This window comes from Grus americana, chromosome 7 (genome assembly GCF_028858705.1).
Source record: "Grus americana isolate bGruAme1 chromosome 7, bGruAme1.mat, whole genome shotgun sequence".
Lineage (NCBI taxonomy): Eukaryota > Metazoa > Chordata > Aves > Gruiformes > Gruidae > Grus > Grus americana.
Window position 1 is genome coordinate 28,996,406 of NC_072858.1, and position 22,440 is coordinate 29,018,845.

Sequence of the window (22,440 nt, forward strand, 5' to 3'; positions counted from 1 at the left end):
TTTTCACAGCCACGCTGTTTTTCTGTCCACATCACATTAGTGCATGTTTTTACACACATTTGTTGTACTGAACACAAATGAAAGGAGAAACAGTTTCCATAGAATTTTTGATAACGGTCTATAGGAGCAAGAAAACAAAGTGGGTTTGGGTGAGTGCTGTACTGTACTGTTATTCCATTGTTGTGATCAGAATATTTTTATTCTTTAGCTGTCTTTTGAACAGAGTGTTCTTGGTGAAAAATCAAGGATGGTTAAGAGAACAGATCAGAGCAAGCATATTTTTCCAGAATAGAGTCATCCACAGTTCTTTGATAGTGTTTGTTAGTACATGTGTATCTGTAATTTTGGATGTAAAGGCTTTCAGATATGCTTCCCTTCAGTTTTTATGAGTACATCGTTTTTCTAGTTTAATTTATTGCTTTTGTTAAATACAATATAGTAGATGATATGTTTGTTATCTAAGTGGCTAGAATAATGGCTAAAATTTGGCAGCAGTGCCATTTCTTTTCCTACCTATCCGAAATTCAATTCAAGTTTTACTTTTGTGACACAAGTGACAATCTGTGATAATTGCATTATAGTAATTTAAACTAGAAGCTCTTTAATTTCATGTAAATTAGAGGCATCTAAGGAAGACAGTTTGAGTTACAATTTTTGTTTTGTAATATTGGAAATAACTTATGTAGTTGGAAACTAAATTATGAAAGTTTGTTTCATATTACTTTTATGGCCATGTAATGCTCTCTGTTAGATTGGTATTACTTGAACCGTGCTCAGAATTTACAAAAATCTGCTCACCCTCACGCTGGCCCTTTGGAGCTGGGGTGGACTCAGGTGCTGCTCTCGTTTCTTCCGATCCATTTCAAATTACGGCGGCTTAAGTTTCTGCTCACTGCGCAGCTCCTTGCTCGTTATTGAGTCGCCCAGAGTCTCCAGTCCCACACGTCCTTTGAGAGAGACAGCTCAGGGATGACAAGCCCGTGAAAATGAAATGGCTGTTTTCTCTTTCGGCAGGATTTCCAGTCAGCGCAGGTCTGCGGGCTGGATGGGCACCGCCAGCTCTGCGGCCAAAGGGCTGCTCGTCCTCCTCGGGAAGCCCCTGTCCCGGCATCAGAGCCCAATATGAAAAGTGGACTTCAGAGCACTGTGAAGGTTTATGAGTCTAAAATACAGAAAATGAACCAAAGGGTTGTTTTTTTTTCTTTTATTTTTAGAAAGTTGTTTTGATTTTTAAACTAATACCATGAGCTTCTGGGCATAGGTCATAATTTTTTAATGCCTAAGAGGAAAAATATTGAACTGATTTGTGCACATAAAGGAAATATTTCTGTCTAGGAGTATATCCTGCGTGAGGTACATTGCTAGACATATGGCAAATAAACCATTTATTTTCGATAAGTATTGCATATATTTTATGCTAGTTATCTGCACAGATATTAATTCCATCAGAGACTAATTATCCAATATCCTTAAATAACATGCTCAGTGTTCCTCATACTGTTAGGTTAGATTTCATGGCAAAAGATTGACTGTTCTGTTTTTTCATGAAGAAAAATAGCATAAAAAAGAATCCTACATAATGTAATCACAGGTGCTTAAGTCAAAATATCTCTGTGCAGTATGACAGACACAGGAAGAGCCTTGCTAATAGAGATGACTGTTTTGTTTCCTTTAGAAGTAGATCATTTATATCATGACAGGAAATTCAGAGCGTCTAGTAGCGACTTGTTCCTTTTCTTTGTCTGTCAACTACAAATCCAGTTGATTTTAACTATAACTTTTTTTGATGCAAAATGGCAATAGGTATTGTGACAAATAGGCCAGTGTCTCACATTTTTGTACCAAACTCTAAACCATTTTGATCTGTTTTGGGGATTAGATTGCAATATGATCTTTCTTCCCCGGAGGAGTCAGAGTGTTCAAGGTGCCCTGCCCTCTGATCTGCCAACCATATCTCCGAAACTGTAGGAACCAAAGTTATTGTCTTGCCCTCTATGCAAGCCCAGGAATGTGGAAAACATTCCACCTAATTCTCCCCACTTAGTCCTGCTTCAGCTGATGAATGCAATGAGTCAGCCTGTATCAATAAGCAATCATCTAATTGCTTATTGAAAAGAATATGGCAATGCACCTGAAATAGCTTTGGCTGTTTAAATACTTGGCTTTTCTGAGGATAAAATGCTGTTATGATGGCATGAGCCTCAGTCTGGGCTGCATGTGTCTTCCCGGCATCGGCACTGGGTGAGTATACCTAGTTCATCTCTTAAAACTTCCCTGCTCTTTGTACCAGACTACCTAGGTTAAAATCAAGGTTTAGGTATCCACAGCGTAATTGTAGTGTGCATTGCCTAAGGTCAGAGTGGTCCCAGTCTGGTCTGCTCTAACTCCTTGCAAGTGGTGCAATATACTGCTGGCGTCTTGGGAGTTGTTTCAGAGATAGCTAAGTTTCCTGCATTGCTGTTATTTATATTGAAAATGTAAACACAGGTGAATAGATTTTAGACATAATTTCTTTCTCATTTCTTTTTCAGATGTAAACGAAATGGTTAAGTATAAGTAATGTGATAAAGTAATCAGATTCCATGTAAAATTTTCTTTAGAGAATTCAGTGAGAAACTTAATTTTAAGAGATCTAATTCAATAGGTTTCTTCAGTAACTTCTAAATAGAAATAGGATCATAGATCCTCGACTAAGAAAATATCTGACTAATCTTTGTGTATTGTGGGGGTTTTTTTAATCCCAAAATACAGCTTTAAGTTGCAAGGATTGTGAATTTACATGCGTTTCATCATAGTTTCTCAGAGGTCAAAATAGCATGCAGACACTACACAGCTGTGATACTATCCTTATCTTAAATATTTTAGGAACAAAACACTTATTAAAGGTGGCTAGCTCTATCAGATAAGTATAAAAAGTGGAAAATTAGGGAAGAAATGGAAGCTGAGACAGTCTGGTTTGGTGTATCTCTTTCACTTGCTAGTAAAAATGCATTTTAAAATGCTTTCACAAGTTTAATATCTCCTTATGTGATATTAATTTAAATAAATGATTCTTGAGTATATCTGGCCATTTCCAAAGGCCAACATGAGCATGGATGAGGACTGATTCTTGATCGCGTGGAACTTCTTTAAGCCTGTACAAAGCTGAAGCAAGGACATGCCACCATAGTGGTCATCTGGGAGAGCTCATTAAAAGAGTGAGTGGAAAGGAACATATTTTAACTTAATAGTCTAACAACATTATGGGGGACACTATAGTAAATCAGAAGTTCCCACCTTCTGATTCCATGGAATAAAGAACTGTAATTGAGAAGGCTCATAATGTCTTGAAGTTCCCCTACTGAGGATGACCACAACTGATACATAACATGCAGTTTTAGGAAAGAGCTGATGATAAAATATTAGAATAGCCTAGTGTAAACAGCTGGCTCAGTATGTTGTGCAGGTGTAAAGGGACAGAAGAATCATGGTTCCTTCAGTTCATGTGCTGTGTAATCCCGGTGTATAAATATAGCCTTAGCATATGTGCATCTTTTCATTATCACCACTCGCTTGTACCATTGATACCTATTATGCTCTGTATGGTTTTTATCCTCTATAATCCTTTTATCCTCTCTGTGACTTTGCAAATGTACTCCATAATGCTTTGAAGATTAATCCCATAATTAAAGGACATAGTTAAATAATGAAATTCTGGCTTGCTTATACTGAAGTGGCATGTACAATCTTCAACCATTAAAGCACATCTAAAAGCATATTTCACTTGAAGTAACAAGGTACAAGCTAATATTTTCAAAAGAAGGACTTACAGCTGCTGATTCATGACATACCAGGTAAGCCTGAATATTGCATCATATATTATGCTTTGGCTGGAATATACTTCACTTAAGCCATAACGTTTAATTTGTCTCTACTATTGACATATGACAGTAGCAACACCTTTCCTGTTTATTAAACAGAAAAGGCTTAATTTTACCAGTACACCAGGGTAATAACCCACAACGGATTGAAGAGGCAGTGATATGCGCTGAATCAAAATCTAAATGTCCTACGGCACAAATTACTCCAATTCCTATTTGGTGCCTTGTCTGCCTATAGGATAAGCAGGTCATAAGCTCATTCAAGTGGAGTCCTGTTTCTTCAGTTACCAATTTGTTCTGATAGCTGCCTTCATTTGGGAAAGCTGTCCCACATCTCCTGCAATAACAAAGTCATCCCACTGCCTGAACAATAACAGACTAAGCGGTCCTGCCTGCTGCCAGAATTCAGCAAGGTACAGATGGAAGTTACAATCATCAGATGTTTGAGCAGCAGCATACCCTGCTCCTAGTCATTTGTACTGAAGTGTTTCACCTGGGGGAGTACTTTATCCATTTGATCTCTTCAGTTTTGGCTTGAAATGGAACCCTGGTGATGACTTTTTATAGTAACTGGTCCCTCAGATAGCACTAGGACTTCCCTTAACTTGCAGCCATGGGGGGGGGAAAAATGATGTGTTAAGATCAAAATAGGAATTCTGTCCTTTTTTTTAGATAAAAAGCTGCATCTGATAGAGCGTTATAGAGGTACTAAGCGAAATACCGTCTGTCCTGTGAGTAAAACCCTGAGGCTAGAACTGACTGAATCATAACAAATGTTTCGGTAACTGCCAAAATACCTGTAGGAAGCATGACCTTGTTGAGTGACTGAGCACATGTAATTTTGAATGAAGTCAGCAACACCGTGTGCATTACTTGAAAAAGTTTGAAGAAAATACTGTCATGCGCCACCCCTGTGCAGGCTATGTAGGGTAAGGGGGAATTTCAGGCAAACGTGAGGGGGTAAAAGAAACAATGGAAAGGGTTTTATTGAGCTTGAGGCCTTGATTGGAGAGGAGAGGATCAAGAGAGGGTTTATAAGCTGTGGGAGGTAAAGCTGGTGAATGACTCGAGGAGTATGGGCCCTTGGGCCAAAGTTCTTGGCCTCGGTATGGCTTAGTGAGCCCACACTGGTGAGCTATTTCAGTAGGAGAACTGTCATCCGTAGATATCTCTCTCTTTCTTTCTCTCTCATTCTCTGCTTGTAAGAAAGAACACTCTTTTAGTTGCCCTGTGTGATCTTTTGCTCTTGGCAATCTCTGCTGTAAGGGAAAACAAAGAATCGAAAAGCAATGTCCTTTCCATGAAACAGGTAGCAACAACCCTGTAATCTCCATTTGAAATCTGTTGGTAACTGGAAATAGGAATTCGATGGTCTTTCTCTTACAGTTTAAGAAAAGGTGCTGGACAGCCAAGATTAACTCTTGATGCTGGTGCGTGTCCTCCTGTGTTCCTTCTGAAATGTATTTTCTGAAAGAATTCCTGCTACCGTAAGCTCAGCTTTCTCACTTCGTAATTACTACTTTTAGTAAGGTCAGGTTGTAAGTTGGTTTGTTATTTGGAAAGGTATAGAATTAAGATTTCTTAAAGGTTGTCAGAGGCTGAACAGTACAGAAACAGTTCTAGCAGGGATACATTTGACCAGAACAGTGCTAAAGTCTGTTCTTAAGGGTCCGCCCTCGTGTTATCCAGGAGTAATGAGATTCTGTCAAGACGTAAGCCTTCTAGCAACTTACTTTAATATCTATATACACGTATATATGTTCATATATATACATATATATGCATAATTTTTATCTTTTCTTAATCTTTGTGCTCCTTTAGAATGAGGTGTGGTGGCAAGGAGGAGGGTGGGACAGGCGGGGGGGCACCCTGTTCAATTCCAGCGTAATCCATGTTTTACACAGAAATAGGATAGCAACAAAAGAACTAGTTTAAATGGAGAGTAGCAAAACCACATCTATTGCAGTACATTGTACTGAGGACCATTTTTAGAAGATTCTGTGACCTTTGTAAATAATTGCTCTTCATTACTGAAAAGCCAGGTGTGTACAGGTGACAAAGTGAATCATCAGGACAACCTGCAGCAGATGAAGCAGCAGTCAATTCAGTGTGCTTTTCCCTTTTTTACTGTGTCAATACAAAACTCTCTGTTGTTTGTGATCTCTCTTGTCGTCATAGCTTCAAGCATGGTAGGTGCCGTTCCTGCTTACTGTAAACTGGCACAGCTGAGAAACCAAAGCTGCTGTCACTTAATCCATAGTGTATATATATACATGTATACGTACAAAGTGCCAGATTCTAAGGGAAGGGTTTATGTTAAGGATCCTCTAAAATGCAGTTTCAGAATGACTTGTCTTTCATGTCTCTCTTAATTGTGAACTTTTGCAAATTATGTACTGCTTCATCTTTAAAGTTTTGTTTCCTTGAAGCATTAGCATTTTAGATATTAAACATGGAGCTCTCTTTATGCAGCCATTGCAGTATGTGCTCATATCTTATTTTGAGCAGTAAGCAGTCGATTTTAATTCTTCTCCTTTCCTCACAGCAGTACAAAATGCAGGTCTACATTTATGCTGCTAATACAATGCAGTGGGTTGACCTTGGCCAGACACCAGGTGCCCACCAAGCCGCTCTATCATTCCCCTCCTCAGCAGGGAGAAAATAAGATGGGGAGAAAAAAGCCTTGTGGGTCAAGATAAAGGCAGTTTAATAAAGCAAAAGCAAAGGTAGCATGTGGAAGCAAAGGCAAACAAAAGAATTATTCTCTACTTCCCACCAGCAGGCAATGTGTAGCCACTTCCCAGGAAGCAGGGCTTCAGTACCCGCAGCAGTTGCTCCGAAAGACAAAAGTGGTAAGTAACGAATGCTGCCCCTGCCCCCCCAGCTTCTCCTTTCTCTTAGCTTTTATTGCTGAGCAGACTTCATATCCCTTTGGTCAGTTTGGGCCAGCAGTCCTGGCTGTGTCCCCTCCCAAGACCTTGCCCACCCCCAGCCTACTGGTGAGGGGGGATGTTGGACAGACAGCCTTGGTGCTGTGCCAGCGCTGCTCCGCAGTGGCCAAAACACTGATGTGTTATCAACGCTTTTCTAGCTATCAAGATGCAGCACAGCACTATGAGGGCTGCTATGAGGAAATGCAGCAATTCATTTTCTTAAAAATAGCTGCCTACCTAAAGATTGTGGTTTCACAAATAGGTCTGTAGCACAGAAATGACAGGATGCAAGTAGGAGCGTTCAAATGTTAAAAACGTGCAGCCGTTTTACTGCAAATTATAAATGCCTTAGAGAGCTAGTTCAACAAACTGACTCTTTGTACAGACATGAAGTAAGGAATGGGGAAGTGTTCAAACACTTATGGTTTAATGGGACCTGTCTGAAAGACTGAAGAATAACAACATCTGTATGAGTACTGAAAGTTTTGTTTGTATGTATACAAATAATTCCTGTCGTAGATGTATAGCGTGCTGTTAGGTTTTATGTAGTACTGAAACACATGTACTTTACTTGGCATCAGGATATCTTGATTGCAATTAAACAGTTCAATGATACTGCTACCACCTCTTTCACATCCTCCTGTCCTGGTGCAATCCCTAGATGATAACTGCCAGCTCTAATCCAAGTCAGACTTTCCACAAACAGGAGCCAAATGTTTGTGTACTAATTAAAAAATGAAGAAATGGGACGGATGGCCTTAAAGGAGAGAAGATAGATCAGGATGTGCAATTTTTTAGTTTACGTTTATTCATGGCTCTAATTTCTTTTGAAGTTGATCCAAAGGATTACTAATTTATGTCATGTAGTGCTATAAACCTGTTTTAAATTGTTGCTCAAGAATGAAATGTTTGGATATCCTTAAACTGTGATGCACACTAAACTCTTAGAACAAAAAGCAAAAGCAAAGTTCAAAATCCAGATAGCAACTAGGTACGTTACAGAGCAGGATACCCGCAGTGTAGCGCTGGAGATGGCTTTGGGGAACCGAGGGCTCCCGAGGCGGGACTCCAGCAGAGCCCTGCTCAACCCCGGGGAGTCTGGCTGGGAGCCGGGCTCGCCCAAGGGGCTGTGGCTGAAGACACGCTTGGAGAGGCTGAGGGCAAGCATTGGGTTAGAGGTAATATCCCCAGGCATGTGGTGAATGCGTGGGAAAGAGGTCTGAGGCTGACCTTTGTGCCAGACCAGGGAGTGAGAGCGTAACAAGCGTTCCCGGTCCTGCTAGCTGTATGGCATCCTCAAGTGAAGAGCTGGTCGCAGCTGCAACAGGATTTGCTGAGATAACGCTTCAGAAGCACCTCAGTGCCTGCATGTAGGCAGGAAAGGCACTGGCGATTGGAAGGAAACGTTGCTGAGCAAATTAGAAAAACAAAAAAAAAGTTGCTGCTATTTGGAGTATTTCGATTAGGTGCAACAGCAGTGCTCCTCTTTGTGTTTGTTTTCTTTTGATGTGCAAAGAAAGAAGAACGTGGATGAGGAGAGATTCTGTATTGTCAAAATCAGGTGAGTTAAACTTAATTGCACCATAAGCCCATGAAACACTGGTGAAAAAAGGACAGTTTTCAATCAAAGTATGAGAAGGGTTAGAAGGGCCACCTGAGTATAGATCTAGCAGGCGTAATATGTACAAACTAAAATACATAGCTGACATATTTCTTTTTTCATCATCATAAACATTTTTTTTTTTGTATCTGGAGGTTTTCTGCAGACTTTTATTTGAGAACCATTTCTGACTAATGCAAAGCTGGCTGCCAGAGTTTTAGTACCCGCTGACCTGCTACAAAACTAAGGTAAGCACTAGACTTCAACCTTGTCGTGATGGTGGTGTTGCAGCTGCTCAGATGCCAAAGTACATTTCCTTAGACTAGAGTCTCCTCAGGGTTTCTTTAATGTCAGTGAATTCACAAGTGGCATAGCATAGGTGATAAATTCAGAGCGTACTCCAGTTTTATTAGAACACTAGCCTACTCTTGCAAATTGCCTTTCAACATTTTAAAGCAGGATTAGAAACTCTCCAGGTTTCATTGAAAATACTGTCCCTGAAAAGAAAATAATTTTAAATTTAAATCAGATGTGAGAGTAATATAAGGAAGGAATAGAAGGAGTTTAAGATCTGATCTACACCTAAACCTAACAAACACGTTAAAAATAAATTCAGGCTTGTCATTTAAGCCAGAATTTTAGAAGGTAGAAGGTATTGTATTTAGACTCTCTGTAACCAGACATATATGAGGGCAACCTTTAAAGCCCTAGCTCCCTTGAGGTCACAGGGAATGACCTGGTGTCAGTATTCTCCTCTGATAAACAATATGAGAAGACCTGACTTTTAGGTACTTGAGTGGCTCTGGCTTCGTGCAGTGCCAGGATTTTTATTCCTTTTAGACTATTTTAAGGAAAATCAGCTTCTCTGTCACTTTTCAAAACCTTGATCTTAGGCCGCATTATTACTGAAACTGAGTTAGTAACTCAGCTTGTCCTGCTTTTGCTGATCAGGGCTCAAGGAATGAATCATTGCCATTTCGAAGTACGTGGAAATACTCGGCTAGAAGTCCTATAATGACTATCTGTGGTAGACAGCCTTATGAAGTTCTAATAATATTTTGATTATTCAACTCTGATAGTTTTTGAGCACTGGGCTATAAATTAGTGAAATCATAAAAACTGACATTTTGATTACAGGGGAAAAATAATGTGTGAAACTGAAAAGAAGCATCGTCAGTTCTTTCACTTCTCCGCTGTAGAAATGGGCATCTCTGTGGAATGTCTTCCACAGCAGCCCATAATTAGATATCAATTTTATATAATAGATGATAAAATGACAGCTGGGAGTGGGGAAAAAACACTGGGAATTCCAGATGTGGTCTGAAGAATATGAATTGAGGTGAATATATTGCAGAAGAAAAATCTTTTCTGTTTGTATTTCAGATTTTGGATTTACTGCTAAGTTCAGCATCATGCAAATTGACTCTGACAGAGGCACTATTCAGAATTGTTACAGTCCATGGAAATATTTTCCTTGCTTTTATTAGACTTTTGATCAGTCCTAAATGTATAATTTGGATGGGCTTAAGCAATAGCTTGCAGTAATTTAGACAGACATTGTTTCTGGTATTATCAAATACTCTGGAAGCCTGATTATGATATACATTTAGTCTCTATTATGCTATCAAGTTGGCGTATCAGTTAATTAGCTATCAGCTGCAATTCCTTTGTTTGTACAATGTATTTGTTTACCATGAAAAAAAAATTAGGTTCTGTGTTTAGATTAATTTTTTTCAATGTACCTAAAATAAAGTGGCATAAGGGAGAAATTTGAGATCATTCTACTAATTGCTTAGCAGGCTAATGGAAGGTTGAACTCCAAAATTACTTCTGCTTAAAACTTCTGCAAAGCAACAAAAATTACAGAGTAAATAACTGAGTGCACTCTCTGCCTCTAGTTTTCATTTTGTCTTTTTTTTAATGAAGCTGTAGAAAAGGTGAAAAAAAATACTTTATTCAGAGTATATATTTATGTAGATGATGTTCTGATGACACATCCAGTGTAGTAATGCTGAAGTTAACAGAACATGTGGCACCCATTAAATGTGTCTAAAGTAATTCATATTTCTGGTCTCCCGTTTTACAGAAGATATGTTGATGTGCATCATCTTATTGTAGAGAGTTCATAATTCTGGACTTGACTTACATTGGTGTCATTCACACAAAGCTTATCTGTGCGTATCTACCTCTTTTCATGGTCGGGAAGATAAATGTATATTTGATAGATCCAGTCTGTATGGGATTTGGCAGCTGATTACAAAACCCTAAGCTTAGTAAATTGGATTTTAGTGCAGTTCTGTTTGAACAAACTCAGTGAATCCAGAGCAACTGTGAGCTCGGATGCAATTGGGCATTAGCTATAGCTAACGAGTAAAACAGCAAAAAGTGATATCAAGAGACAGGATTATAAGGGCTGAATTTTGCTTTCAAGGAGGAACTTTAACTTAGCAGAAATACCCCCATAATTGACAGTTAAAGGCCTCGCCAAGCTCATCACCTTACACTCAAAGAGTAAAGGCTTCCAAGCATGTTGGACACCTGCCCCGTTTCTGAAGTCCTCTTATTTTCAGGGGACATCACGGACCCTTAACTATGAGCGGGGAAAGTGCATCTGGGAGTACTTACATGCCAAGGCTCTTGCAGTGTAATGTGATGAAACCTCAGTTTACCACTTTGGGTTTCCAAATTTTAGGTGATTTCTACAATTAACATTTTTTTTAAGAGCTTCTTTCTGAAAGGAGTTATTTGAGAGCTGTCCAAGAGCACTCATGCCATGTGATAAAACGCAGCAAATCAGAATGAAAAATAGTAATCAACCCATCTTGATTTAATATAGTTACCTTATGGAGCATGAGCAGCTAAAGAGAGTCAACAGCTCTGATGGTAACTCTGTCATTAACTCTTCCGGGCCGGATGACTGAGCAATGCTGCTGCATCCAACGCTGAACGCACCAGTCCCAGAACCGAGCTCCACCGCTGCAAACCCCCCGCGCCAGCCGTGGCCCTGCTCCGAATGGAAAGCCAGGCGAAGACAGTGGAAATAGAAAGAAAATGAGGGTACAAAGGGATCCAGGTACAGAAAAATGTCTTTTTCCAATTTTTCTCACCGGTAACTACGTTCAACTATTCTTCATTAAAATGGTGTATAATACAGTCCTCCTCACACTGCCAGGTACGGCTAGAAAGTTTGTGTGAGCATAGATGATCTGAAAATTTATAAAATCTTCTGATTTCTTGTGATTATGTGGTGAAAGGCTAAAGAAATAGGAGACCATGCAAAATGTGAGTGGAATATTCCACACGTGTTATTCTGTGGATCCTTCAATTCTACATTACTGTATTTAAATCTGCTCTGACCTGGTAGTGAATTAAATCTGTTTCTGGTGGAGTTGTTCCAGCAAGTTTTTGAAGAAGAATTCTTAATGCCTTTTTTTAAGGAAAATATGATGCTATATAATATATAGCCCCATTCAATATTTTGCACTAAAGCTGGAAGCATCTATAAACATGTAAAAATATTTTCCCATAATATCAACAAGTAGGAAATGAAAGGCCAAAATAAGGGAAAATCTGTAGACTTAAGAACTCTTTTCAATGTAAATTGTTGCTAATAATGAGGAATTCATTAGCAATCTGGGAATGCTCAGCCAACGTCCTTACCAAGCATGCTCAAAATGACCTAAAGTTGAAGAACTTCTGTTCATTAGTAAGGTAATTAAAAATGCTTATGTTAAAACTACAAGGAATCAATATGAAAAGTTAAAGTTGTCTGGACCCGTCGGAAGTCATTCTGACTCCTGTTAAATTCTGCAGAAATTTGATGTTTCTAGAGGGCTAAGGGAAAGAACTTTAACTTCAGAGAAGGTCTGAAAATTTCCCACTACCAAGTTAAGAAAAAAAACAAAACCGACCTCTAATGCAAATGTAAGTGTCATAAGAGATTGCTCATAAAATGAAGCTGCTTTGCAAGAAAGTACTATTGAGATGTTAAACCGATGAGAAAAAAAAAACAAACAACAAAACCACCAGTATAGCAGAGTGGGCTGCTGAAGGTTGTGAAAGGTCACATCATCCATCCTTCTGCCTGAGGGGAAGGATAGAAGAATAGTGCCTTTAGAGCAAACTTTAAGGCAGTGTGCTTTACATCTTCACTGAACCTAGTTAGGCAGAAAGATGTAAACCTCTCTGATTGAAGCAAGCGTGACTTTCCACCCCTTCCTCAGCTTTTTGGCACTGGTGGTGGCTTACTTGCTCATCCGTGCTAGCAGGCTGAAGAGGGAAACATGGAAGGTAAGGGAGCCAGGCCATCTGGTCACAAACAAGCTCCTGGTGCATCAGTGCCCCAGCTTTGGTGGCGGAAGAGGAGGCAGGTTTGCCCCTTCTGCCTAGCAAATCAGTCACTTCGTTAGTCCTCCCCCAAAGAGTCTTCCATAATTATATACTCTACCTCAGTTCTTGCAAAACTTTTTATTATTGTCTCTGAATATTATCAGGGTCTTCTCCAGTTATTTTTTAATTTACTTTGCTACCAGATATCTAGAGATTCTCTGTGGCTTTGTATTGGTATTTGTGGTTTCCCTGTAAGCAGCCTGGAGAGGATGGCAGAAATGTCTCTCAAATATGCAGGTATTTGGGTAATATATTTTTCCTTTGCTTTCCCCATTTTCCTCTTTAGAAATGTCATTGACAAGAGCATCTAATGGCATTGTATGCAAATATAAGGAGAAAGAAAATAAATTTTTGCACTTTGTTCCTTGTAGAATTCTTGAGAGCAGCAGAGATGGTGAGGAGGATACTAAAGAAAGATAGGAAGACCAGGATAAAACAGTAGCCATTTTTCAGCTGGTGGAGCCTCCCAGCTTAGCTAGTAATAGAGACTAAAGTCAAGACATGCTACTAATAAGGCCAGTATTAACTCACCATAATTACTTTACCGTCCGGTAATGCTAACTGATCATTGTGGCACAGCTATAAATAGAATATCATCACTTCACATTTTCCAATAAATTCAATACATTCTGAAATTAAGTAAAATAGTAAAATTTGTCATTCCACACCGTAATGCATAGCAATTGCTATCTACCACAGAAACCTCTCTTAGTGAATGTGGTATTAGGGGCTAGTGCTGATTTTAATTTCAGAACAGAGACTGAATTTTGTCCTGAAATGATGATTTATATATTTCCAGTATATCTGGGTCAGTGCAGTTGTTTAGGTTATGTGGAAAATTGACTTCTGTGTACATTATCTTATAATGAAATAAAAAATCCACTGTGTAGCACTGAAATCTTTTCACTATTGTACCTCGTCCCATCGGGTCACTTTACAGAGCCTGATTGGGCAAACTTACACAGAAAGCAATGCCTCTTTTCCCTTAAATAATTTTACTAAGACCAAAAGGAAGTCTTAAAAAGCCATTACTCAGGCAATTATAGGAATTTATTCAAGGATATAAACACAAATATTGGTGGTACTTGAATATAATCAGTTCTGGAATTCTAGTTAAGGTCCATAAGGATCAAATCTTGTACTTTGCATTTGTAGTAAAAGATCAGGGCTTGCTTTTAGTTGTTGCAGCCTGTGTCTAGTGGTTTTAAAAGCTATCTGCAAATGTTTACAAAGCTGTGAGACTGAAGTAATGATTTGCTTTACTTGCACTGTTTCTCTTCAACTCATTCTCTTCAGCTTCCCTGATCCACCTCATTGGATCATGAAGTGTTGAGGATCATCTTGGAAAAAATGGACTGTGTGGACCAAAAAGGACAATCTTCAAAGACATTAGAAGAGCTGGGTGGCATAGTTCAGCCTTTTCTTAAAGGAAACAAATGACACATAAAAAGAGTAGCCTGCCCCTATAGACAGAAGCCTTGTAAGGTAAAAAAACATGTCATAAAAGTAGGGAAAAAAAGTCCAGTTCCTCTTTTCAGGGTGAGATGAGGTCCTTGTTCTGATGGGAGAAGCTGGTATAGCATAAGTACAGCAGCTGCTGTTAGTCACTTCCCTCATACAGACACATTTTGAAAGGTGGATCAGACTGAGATTAGGTTTGCAAGTGATTTGGGTACCTGTGGGGTTGCAGGTTTTGTTTTGTCCTCAGCTGTGAGATTCAGCCAAGCTGTTGCGTGGCTGGTGGTGATACACTGATGACATAAACAATGGCAAATGAGTGTGTACGAGAAATACAACATTCCTCCGAGAAAAAATATTTCCCAGAGTTAGTGCAGCTTCCTCAGAGATGTGACTGAAGTAATTCTGCAGGACCTTATTAACACCAGTGTGATGTAAAGGCCATCTCAAAGGGTTTCCTGTTCCAGCACCCCTTTGATCCTGACCCCCCCTAGATATTTCAGAGGATGTCAGAGCTGGAAACCCACTTAAACTTTTCATTTGGAATAGCAGCGCTCAGCTGAACTGACATCAAAGTAAATTGGCAAATTAGCTATGCATTTGTACACAGCGCGCTTGCATGCGGGCCACTCGGGGAAATAACGTGGCCTTGCTCAGCAAGGCTCCTAGAAGCTGCTGCTCTGCTATGCTGTGCTGAAAGTAATTTAGATGTATTGTGCTTCTGGGTCCTCCTCATGCTCCTGTTCCCAAAAGGCATCATTGCTGGTGGAAAATGTTCAAACCTGATATTTCTGAAGGTGACTTGAGACTTCAAAACCTCTTCATTGCCAAGGTGCTGGGCAGCTTTCTTCTCTAAGGAAGTCAGCAGGGAACAGTGCTATAGAGTAAATAGCAGCTAGGCATAACCATTACTTGAAATAGATGATATACAGACAGGGGAAATGCTTAGGCATTTAAGTAATAAAATCCTATAACTCAAACTGGAAATCAGAAACGAATAGTGTGGTAAAGAGAGAACAATGGACAAATGTGTAAGAAGACAGATGCTGTTAATCTACCTGTCCCTGAGTTATCTGTCACTTGGTATAAATGTGCATGGTGCTTCATATGTTGTCAGTGCATCAGATTTAAGTAACATTTTGGACTATTTTGCATAAGTGATGTCCCCATTATGACAGTACTGTATCACAGTAACAAATTCACAATTTTAGCATTCCTGCTTGGATTCCACATTGAAGTTCGTCAGCCGCATGACTTCCTTCCTTCATTCCTTTTGTCATCAGAGAAAATTAATTTTCTTGTGTTCCGGCTTTATCACTGTTAGACAAACAAACCGTCTGCTGGGTAGTGACTCACTGAAGGGAAATGAACATTCCTTCTTACTGCAAGGTGATATTAGTGACAAGAAATCCTCCCATGACTTTATCACTTACAATTCAGAGTTATGTGTGAAGAGCTGTAATGTATCCTATGATTATCTAAAAACACGTTAGAAAACATTGGGAGAAGAGGATGGTTGTTTTTTAGGGCTTCTTTTGTATATATGAAAACTGTTGGGGATCTATTTCATATTTTTCAGAATTATTTAAACCTGGAACCCAACATCCATCCTGTCCCTGAGCAGCGATCCTGCCTCCTTGGCTGGCTCCCCCTGTTACATATTGAGCATGGCATTGTATGGTATGGAATTTCCCTTTGGCTAGTTTGGGTCGGCTGTCCTGGCTGTGTCCCCTTCCAACTTCTTGGGAAAATTAACTACCCCAGCTGAAACCAGGACGCAGTCATTCCTATTGCACTGGAGCTGCAAACCTCCCGTTGGATGGGATGTGACTGACAGGTATCTGAGAGCTAAGGGGCGCTGTCGAAACACGTAAACAAACCCAATTTTGCATTTCTGTCGTCATATCAAGATATCTTCGGCTCACTCTCTTTGGAAAGATCTAGTGTTTCAAAATCCTGGGTCAGAAAAATCCTCGTAACTTTCATATTTTTGGCAACTACCTTTTAAGAGCAGTTAGGATTCATTCCGTAATATTTTTCAAATACCAAGACACATTTTGTGGAAGGATACTCTACGAATACAGCAACTTTGATTTCTAATGAATATTAATGCTATCAAAGATTAATGACAACAGCTAGTTGTTTGGTTGGTGCCATAAGTTACCCAAACTGTGGGGAGGGGATTTAAAACAAACAAACATACAAATTTTAAAAAGCGGGACCATTTCGGTTTTAGTCCATAATGTGGAGAAATTGTCTATAACATTTACAAAAGGCCAAACTTCATCTCTCTTTTCCTTGTATTCAAAAGCATCAGATCCAGAGGAGACACCGGAGAGAAACAGCTTGTTCTTCATTACTGTCCTTCCACAATGTAACAGCCTACGGATGCATCTCAAAGTAGTAAGTAAAGCTTGGAACGTTTCTCTAAACAGGCTCAATCTGAAAAAGAGCGTCTGCCCCATGCCCAAGCTGTGAAACTACTCCAAAACCGTTCAGAACCTTAAAAGAGTTTTTGAACTAAAGAGGATGAGTAAGAGAAAACAGAATAGAAAGTTATTTGTACAATTCATGTTTATGTGCGACAAAGTGAATACAAGAGAACTGGAGAAATATTAGTGGAAAGTAGGTGATAAGAGCTGCTGCACTGGAGTAGTTCTTATAAGTCTTTAATTTCTATGCAAATATTAGCTGTTTGATTTTTTTTGTTTGTTTGTTTAGTTCAACATTATCTCTGATATGTGCTTAATCCACAGTACAAAAACTCAATGGAAAGCTTTACAGTGTCGCAACTGTTGGTCAAGCCCCATATATACTTTAACTAAATTCATTTTAGAAAGTCAGCTAAATGTTGAAGACAGACTAGTTCTTTTCTCTGGTTGGGTAATAATTTTGGGGGGTAATGATTGGAGGAGGTGTTAATTTGTAGACATTCCACATTATCCCCAACAATTCTAAAGCATATGGCTTACTAAGGCTTTTATAATTCTATGTAATGTCAGAAAGTACAGAATAATTAACAAGAGATTAACTCATAGAACACCACAAAGTAGTGAGGTAGACATTACTGGAAGGGCATGGAAATGAATTTGGTATGGAAATACATGTATTTGCAATCTACCTTAAATTCTATAAAGATCGGGCAACGTAAATTCAATGCAAAAGGTCACACAAAACTGAGAGTGATGCTAGCTACTGTTTTATGGTATTGTTTTGATTCAACAATTGTAAATGTGTATTATTTATTCATTAAATAAGTGTTGTGTTCCTTTGATATTGCGTCAGCATAACGTGTACACTTAGTCTGGAGTTAGTGCAGAGCGTGGAGTTAGCGCAGCGCGGTTAGTACAAATCAAGCCTGATCGTCATATTTTTCTATAGCTAGCGCTGAGGTCAGAGAAGCCGTGGACTGACACAGACGTGGTCACTCAGGCACCTGGATGTGTGGGCATGTTTTTCTGTGCCTATATTGGAGATGTTTTGCCAGCAGAGAAAGGAAGGAGTTGAGGGAAAGGAGATTCCAGGTATTAAAAGAAAAAAAAAACCAAAAATCCTTTCTTGAGATTGTACTTACTATTTGCACATCCATCCGCCTGGTAATAATGCCTAACTGTTTTCTCGGTGGAAGATTTTTCTACTGAAAATGACACAGTTCTAGCAGAGCACACAGAAAAAGGTTTTGAGACAGCTGACTAAAAGGCATGTGGAATCTGAATTTTCCAATTGCTTATAGTTACTAAAAAGCCCAATAACACTGCCAGTATGGTTCATCAGTTCAGACCGTGCAGATGTACCACGTTATGCTGTGGTACCTCTTAACCTGAGATGTTCATTGCTAAATTTGATGTCCGAAAGAGTACAGCAATAGACAATGGAAGTGCTTTAGCAGAGGTGAAAAAGTGCGTTTCTCCTTCTCCTCCTTTTTTTACTAAATACTCTAAAAATATTGATCCTAGAGAAGAAATGTAGCCTTCAGCATAAACATACTATTGGCTTGTGTTGCTGTTGAACCCTAAATACTTTAAGAACATTTCAAAAACAATGGTTTCTCCCCACCTTACCGCACACCAGCCCTGTTTAGCAAGAGGTTGATCAGGCCTAAACTGTTTGTCACCATCCCAACATTACAGGGCTCAGCTGCTAATAGAAGTCTTGGAATATACGCTAAAGGAAGCATATGGCTTTGCAAATCAGGGAGGAAATTATTTAGTAATAGAACTTTATTTAGAGATTGCTCATTAATTCTTTAAATCAGCTTTTGGTTACAAGTATTTGCTTAAGTTTATGCAACATAAATTGCATACAACTACAGCTCAAATTATTTCTGATGAATAAAGTATTTGAGCAAATATAGGCCTGTAATGTGTTTGCAGTTGATTTGTTGTCAGTTCATAATTTTTATGTCTGAGCTCATTTTTTGAACTTGTTTACTCATTTAGGTTAGAAGTGGGATTTTACATATCTCCAAGTATTTACTATGCAATTTTCAGGGTGTATGATTTACTGCTTGAGATGCTTTTTTCCTCTCCTTGAAAGTCTCTGGGAGCGCACCTGCCTAATAGCCTCCGGAAACATTTACTGTGTTTGAGTTTACTGTGCAGGTAATGGAAAGAGAAGGGTAAACTGATGAAAAACATTTCTCTGCTTATGCAAATATTAATTCATGCAGCAGTTGTGCTATCATCTAATAAACTCTTTTGCGTTCCTCCTATATCACAATGCACGTGCCCAAATAGTCATGACTAAATAAATAATAATATGCATAGATTGGCATTGTTCACATTAAATAAGTAGAATGGACCACGAGAAATATTCCAGGAGGAAATAATTTTATTGCAATATCATGTTTTCTGAAACAGGAATATTTCTTTCAGATCCATTTCTGAGAAATTGCTGGAAATGCTGTTGTTTCTGGATGTGGATGTCCTGGTGCAGCCTGCTCACCCTCACGCTGGCCCTTTGGAGCTGGGGTGGACTCAGGTGCTGCTCTCGTTTCTTCCGATCCATTTCAAATTACAGCGGCTTAAGTTTCTGCTCACTGCGCAGCTTCTTGCTCATTATTGAGTCGCCCAGAGTCTCCAGTCCCACACGTCCTTTGAGAGAGACAGCTCAGGGATGACAAGCCCGTGAAAATGAAATGGCTGTTTTCTCTTTCGGCAGGATTTCCAGTCAGCGCAGGTCTGCGGGCTGGATGGGCACCGCCAGCTCTGCAACCAAAGGGCTGCTCGTCCTCCTCGGGAAGGAGAGTTGCCGTCCCTGCAGCCCCTGTCCTGGTATCGGAGCCCTGTGGCCGCGTCTAGGTGAGGGTCACCTTGTGCGAGACTTCAGATATTTCCAAGAGGTGTGGAGGCAAACTGCTTCGCCCTCTCAGAGGTGGGAGTGTAAGGGAAAAAGGGAACAGCAGGCTTTGGCTGGGAAGTGAGGCCTCATACATTGTGCTCTTACACCTGGTGCGCGTGGGCAAATGGTGCTGAAAAGGGGGCATTTTGACTTGTGTGTTTCTATCCGTTTCAATCAATGAGTGCACGTATAGGGGAAGGAGCAGCAATTAATATAGCACGTGCTTTGCCCCAAAGTGATATTAACTTGCAGTAACGTCACTTTAGCAAAAAGAGCAATCAAGTCATAATAGGCAATCAGGGAGAGCTGAACGTGGGAACGCTGTCCACGGTGAACGAACCGCCGTTTGAGCTCCTCGCTACAAGCCTCAGACTCCCTTTAGGCTCAGGGCTGGGGCTGTGCAGTTACAAGCGCAGCACAGCTTTCCTGGAGCAGTGTTAGCCCTGATGAGCACCTGTGTCACTCCACGTAAGATATGAAACCAAAAGCTGTGCAGCCCTTCAAAGCTTTCACCCTGTCTTCTCAAAAGCTACTTAGACAGAAATGTGCTCTGCTATTTTTATCTGTGCTCTGCTTAGTGCTGTCATGGCTGTGTTGACTTAGGTTCTGATGTGATTTTTCCAGCGCAATTTTCCTCTCGTGGTGGAAAGATAAGCCGGTCCTTAACATGACTAGCTTAAAAAAAGTGTCTGTAAGGATACTGACTATTAATATGCCTTGTAATTAATGCAACCTGGACCTATGTTCAAGAAGCAGAATTTCTGTTAACCTCTTTGGCTGGTGGGAGTTTCCTCTCAGTGAGAGTGAGGGGGGAAAGCCAAATGGTGGGGGCTCTGCAGCTCTACTCCCTAGCCCCTCTGGTGTCCGAGAAAAATGACTCGTGGATCAGTTTCCACGGATCAGTGGCCATCATCCTCTGTGAGGAGACTTAGTTGCCAGGACAACTGTTGCCAAGATAGACTGGTTTTCCTTGGGAACAATTTCAGTGTGTTATTTCTGTACAGCGAACCATCTCCTGTGTCTGTTGTTAAACCCATGCAAGAAGCTATTGGAGTTTTAGCTCCAGGTGGAGATGAGGAATCAGTAGGAAGGGAAAGCAAGTCTAATTACCAAGAGGGAGTTTGCAGTCCTACATAGCTCTGCACAAAGTTTGTAGTCTATCAGACTGTACGTGCACTCTGCAAACATGAGCCCTGAACTCAAGTGTTGGAAGCCTCTTCAAGCCATGCGATCAAAATGAATTCCCAAGCTTACAATTCTCTTTTAAAAATATTTAGTTGGGAATAGGATAAGGTCCTTAGGGATATTCTGTATTGTAGTACGTAGCTATAAGAGCTCTTTTGATTGAGTACTCTGGCCATGATCAACAGCCTGCATGTGCTGGAGGCAACACGTTCCACTATCTCACCCGACCTGGGAAATGCTGGTGGTTTTTGGGTGACTGACAGACCCTCAAAGGACCACTCTGTTCCCTTCGAAATTGCTGGTGAGTTTTAGATCAGCTGAAAAGATTGCCTTAGCTTCACTTTGGTATATAGGCAACAGTCAAGAATCCCTCTTGTTACAGAGGCTTTTAAAGTTTATGGTGCAAAACTTTCTCATTCCTGTATTAGTCTCCATTTTTTTGCATGAAATACTTTTGGTTCGCTTGGAAAATGTTTTTGATTATTATATAATATTAGATAATATTCAACTAGATGGATGCAAGCTAGTTGAATGGATAAGCTACTCTCCCGAGAAGTACAAAGCAAACAAATTTAACACTGTTCTTGTCCACCAGAGGTCACTTACAGGCCACTTTGTTCGTTACTGGCTGTGCTTTCACTTGCCTAGTTAGCATCTGGTGTTTCCCACACTAAGTGCTTTTGGATCAGCTGTGCAAATGCAGGTCCTGAATACCCTACTCATGACTTTGAATCTTTTGTAGAATCGTTATCATTAAGAAACAAAAAGGCAAAATCCTGCTAAAACATAAGAAAAACCATGAAACAGTGTAGGGGCTTCATTGATTCCATAATCTCAGTAGGTAGCCGCAGTAACCACCCCACCCTTTGCCAGCTTTGCTGTGCATATTAAAGATTTTTCAGTGCAAACAGACTCTACCTGGTATTACTAAATCTATGTGTGATTCTTACCTGCTCAATCCTCACAAAACGTTTCTCAATGTGCAGTTTCACTGAGAAGCAAAATGTGTTTACAGCTTCTGATACTTCAACTGTATGTGAGTCTCAGCTGTTACACGCTAGAAGAGGCCTGTGCTTCACAAATTTTTGTTGCAACACTAAGAAAACCCTTGAGAATTCTTTACTGACCAACCAATTGTCAACTGTGAACAACTTGTCCACTTTGGAAAAAGTGCCATTCTGCATCTTCTGTTCTAGCTAGACTGAAAAACTGGAAATCAGGGTGTTTTCTGAGCTCTTAAATAGCAAGAAAAGGCCTGTCTTTGAAGCAGTCTGAACAGCAAATAATCCAAATCCATTCATGTTTAATTTACAGAGGATGACAGAAAAGCAAAGGAAAAGAGCAAGAAGGTCCTGTTCCTCCAAGATGAATGAAGGACAGAAATTCCCCATTAGTCTATAGACCCCATCAGCCCAACAGTTAGATTATGTGCTCTGAACTTTGTATGAATGCCATGTATTGTTAGTTTCTGATGGCAAGATTTAACCACTTCTTGCAGAGAGCAATATAGCACTGAACAGTTTGGGCCCCTACACCCCTGTAAGCATCAGCATATTTTTTGTTTGATTCAGTTGAGTAAATATCAAGGTGTAAACTGTGGTTATATTTTGAAGCACTGTAATTTATCTTTGTATGTGGGTATGCTGAAGCAGAAAAACACCCTGTGAAATCCTCT

At 39.9% G+C, this 22,440-nt stretch overlaps 2 long non-coding RNA genes across 2 annotated transcripts in view; both read left to right on the top strand.

Annotated features, from left to right (window-relative positions):
- Positions 1-5,527, top strand: part of LOC129208562 (uncharacterized) — a 28,860-nt gene extending 23,333 nt beyond the window's left edge. Inside the window, exon 9 of the long non-coding RNA XR_008577855.1 lies at positions 1,015-5,527. This is a non-coding gene — a long non-coding RNA (uncharacterized LOC129208562). The remainder of the gene's footprint in view (positions 1-1,014) is intronic.
- A 298-nt stretch (positions 5,528-5,825) lies between these two features.
- LOC129208561 (uncharacterized) lies at positions 5,826-20,039 on the top strand. Its single transcript, XR_008577854.1, has 7 exons — positions 5,826-6,712; positions 8,310-8,354; positions 8,549-8,641; positions 11,230-11,466; positions 15,820-16,077; positions 16,552-16,643; positions 19,115-20,039. It is a non-coding gene; the product is annotated as an uncharacterized LOC129208561 (long non-coding RNA).
- The last annotated feature ends 2,401 nt before the right edge of the window (positions 20,040-22,440 follow it).